Source organism: Aplysia californica, unplaced genomic scaffold (genome assembly GCF_000002075.1).
Source record: "Aplysia californica isolate F4 #8 unplaced genomic scaffold, AplCal3.0 scaffold00378, whole genome shotgun sequence".
In the NCBI taxonomy this organism is placed as follows: Eukaryota; Metazoa; Mollusca; class Gastropoda; order Aplysiida; family Aplysiidae; genus Aplysia; species Aplysia californica.
Window position 1 is genome coordinate 51,992 of NW_004797648.1, and position 4,048 is coordinate 56,039.

Genomic DNA, 4,048 nt, shown 5'->3' on the forward strand with positions numbered 1-4,048 from the left:
CATCTTGATGTTGCCTTTTTTTTTGTTTTTTTGTTACTCTCTTGTAACACCTTTAAATCTTCAGCACTTAAAAGTTAAAAGACCTTATTGTGTTGCAAGTACCATAAAACTTTTACAATGACAAAAGAACTGTGTTAGTCATGTGTGAGAAAGATATATACTGGCATTGGATTCCCTGTATTTTGAATGGCAATTTCTAATCCTGACCTTGATAGAGTAAGAACACTTGAGCGTCATTAAAAAATAAAATGATGGGTCAGTCTATTCTTGTTCAACGTGTCAGGTCTGAATGATTGAGTTAGGGCGCATACAGAATCAAGACAGGCCGAGGTACACTAATCTGTAAGAATGAACCTAACTTTGCCTCTGTGGTATGACAGAACAGACTAATTAACAAGGAAAAAATTAGCTATAAATAGCTATTGTCAGTTATGAGTGCATTCTACAAAACTGGTTAATGGTCTACCCCCACTCTGTAAAATTGGATAACGAGTTATCCTTTATACTAAAAAATTGAATCAAATCTATCCCAGAGTGTAAAAATGGATACGTCTACCCCATTCTGTAAAACTGGATAAAAGTCAACCCCATCCTGTTAAATGGATAAGGGTCTACCTCATTCCATGGCACTCGCAATTAGGTAATATATAAATGCAGAAGATTATAGGTGTTACAAATGAGTAACAAACACAAAAAAGAGGGAGGAGAGATGAGGGCGATAGAATACATGTTTTCTTGATAGGAAAGACGGAGCAAACTAAACCAGAGCACCTGCCAACCAACTGCAAACTGGTTCTTCTTGGGTCACTCAAGTAAGGTCGTAAGAGAATAGGGTCAGGAGTGGTCCAGTGTTGTGTGTAGGAGGAGACTATGGCACACGTGTACAAGTCTGCCAACCCTTTGTGTAATGTTCTGTAGGTGCTTAAGTTACAGCTGTGGCTATATTGGTTTAATTAGCATTACATTTATTGTACAATTGTATTTCTAATTAAAATTGTATTTGATACTTACTGCATTGACGAGTTTGTTAGTTTTTGTCGGATCGTGGCATATGAACTGGCCTTTTGTTTGTTCTTATATATGTAGGCCTACAGTGTGTTTGTGAAGCGCCTGCTTAATTGCTTTGAGAAAACAATTTGTCTGCTTTTGGGTTACTATATATAGACTATACATGGACCGGGTCGTCAAGGACAGTCATGAAGTCATTGGAGACCGGCTGGAACTGAAAGTCCTTCTCTCTCCTCCTTTTTTTGGTGTTTGTTGCTCTCTTGTTCTTGTAACATCTGTAATCTTTGGCACTTAAAATAACCTAATTGTGTTGCAAAGGCCGTAAAACGTTTCATAAAACAAAACAAGAAAAATACAGAGAGGGACAGAGAAACATCAGAGCATGTTTCTTCACTTGGTGTAAGCACATTGCCTTTAATGCGACGATACAATTGTGTACCACCTGACAAATTAGTCTGTGTGTGGCCCCCATCCTCCCTTCGATGAAGACTAAATGCGAAACTCATACAGGAAGTTCATAAACTGTGCACGCCCACACACATGCACACTTTTTACTTACACTACACACGTGCACACACACACACACAATTGGGAGTGCAGATAAACAAATTCTGTCAATCAAAAGTCGAAGAGATTATTAACATGCATGTCACAAAGTTAAAAACCTGGAACCAAAAAAGTAATTGTTGATGTTTGACTCCTCCATCGACACAACTTGGATCATTTAGAAGACTGGCTGCTTCAACCTTTGGGTCTGTCGGGACCAAACAGGACTGAGAGAGATGCAAAGTCCCAGCAGACACAGGGAGATACACAGTTTTAAAAAAAAAAAACCTCATCTCATGAGACTTGAACTTACATCTTCCGGATTAAAGATTTAATAACATGTACTACCACTCAAGCAACTATCATCCACACTCATCCGCATCCATTAAACTCTCATCTCCCAAATCTTCCTCCATCTCACAACATTTGTAAATTTCACAGAAAAATGGGAAAAGGCTGCATGAAGAGTACAGTACAGTAAATTATCAAAAGCTGCACATTGATTAAAATCTTTAACATGAGTAGGCAAATTTCAAACAACAAAACTTTTTTTTCCCAAGTTACAGGAAAGGAAAAGAACAAAAACATTTTTTCCCACATATTCTAAGCCTACAGTACAACAAAAGATGTACCTATTTTTGTACAGCTAACATCCTAACAAAACAAAAAAGGTATAAAACTCTTAAAATCCTGGAGATTGAAACAAACATCCTTTGCAATCTGTTCTTACAATCTGTTCTTACAATCTGTTCTTACAATCTGATCAGGCAGTCTGAAAAAAATGGTGAAATGGTATAGGAAATTGAAGGACGAACCCGACTATTTCCTTGGATGCAGGGCTAATTTTATAGACCTGAAAGTACACCGCACCGTCAAGTCAAATAAAGAAAACTTCTTAAATCAGGAACGGTGCAGATCTTTTTCAGGACAAAGTCCACCACAATTCAGGAATCGGGGAGAGACGGTAGGCATAATCATATATAACGACCACACCATATTAGAACTAGTTGATATTTGACCGAAGGAAACCTACAGTGAAACCTCTGTATAACGTACTCCCTTTGGTCCCACCATTTTGAACTTCTTAGCCAAGGTACATACATATTGGAGAAAAATATATATATATCGTATATATCATCATATATCTATGTGTCACGACGTGGTGGAATCAGGCGCTCGTCAATTTTTGGGAATATGGAGTTCTTGGTATTATCATTAGTCTTGCTTTCGGTGATAAAAAATTATCCATCTATCTGCTTTAGAAGTCGAGATATTTTGGACTGAAGGAGGTGGGGGTCATCTAGTTTCAGAGAAAAAAGTAGAGAGAAAATGGCTGCCAAAGTTTGGTGACTTCCAAAACTTTGAGAGTCTTTTGAAACTGTAAATTTACATTTGTGTCTTTAATCAACGTTTTTCAGTGCTATCCACACAGGAATGTGTTCTTTAATGGACATGAAAGGTGTTGAACCAAAAAATAAAAATTCAATAAAAATCCCCAAACCAGCGGAAAATGCCAGTTTCTTCAGTTTCATTATTTTCACCACGCTGCCTCACATGCGGCCTCCACAGGGGAGGCTACCAAGAAATATTTATTCACTTTGTTAATTATCTCCCCCCCCCCCCTCCTCCAATATAATGTGGGCCTCTGTTGCAAATAGACAATAGAGTACGTCTAAGTTTCAGTTTGAGTAAAAGTTTTACAGCACTTGCAACACAAAAGGTCATTCAAGTGCCAAAAACGACAGTTACAAACCCAAAAAAGGAGAGATCCCTCCAACCACCCACAAAGCATATTGTAATTGTACGTTACACAGAGGTATATCTGGTACACGGAAACCTTCAGAGGACCACTGTCTGCCCACATGAACAGTATTTCCATCTAGAGTCAAAGGAAGAAGAGAAAGTGTGTACATCTGACACACTTACCCACTGGTTTTCAAGCTCGGCATATATAGGCTGAAAAAGACCACACTCATATTGGACCAATCAAATGGCTGGGTTTCTCAAAAGTGAGTTACAGTAACAGTTACAATATAAGTGGACCGGTCGGAGGAAAACAGGAACTTGTCGCGTCGCTTAACCTCAAACCGACATATCAGCAAAAACAGTCGGTGAGGTCAATTCTGGTCGAATTTGAGTTATAAAATGCATACCAAGGGGTTCCCCAACCATTTTGGAACAACTTTGAGAGCTGTTTCTTGTAAAAACCACTTTAAAATATTTTTCCTAAATTCATTTTCAATTTGCTTTCAGGTATTAAAAAGAGATATATGTTTTTCTCAGTTCTTTCTTTTTCACATTTTGTAATTTAAAAACACAAATCTCGGCTCTTCGAAAGCATTATAATTGAAAAATGTTAATGCGAAATTATCAGGAAGATCCACATTTTCAGAAAAGCACAAAAACTCAAAATGGCCCACAGGCGACAAGTTCCCGATTTCCTTAGACCGGCTCGCAAAAAGATAGGGGACGTTCAAATATAATCTTACGCCTA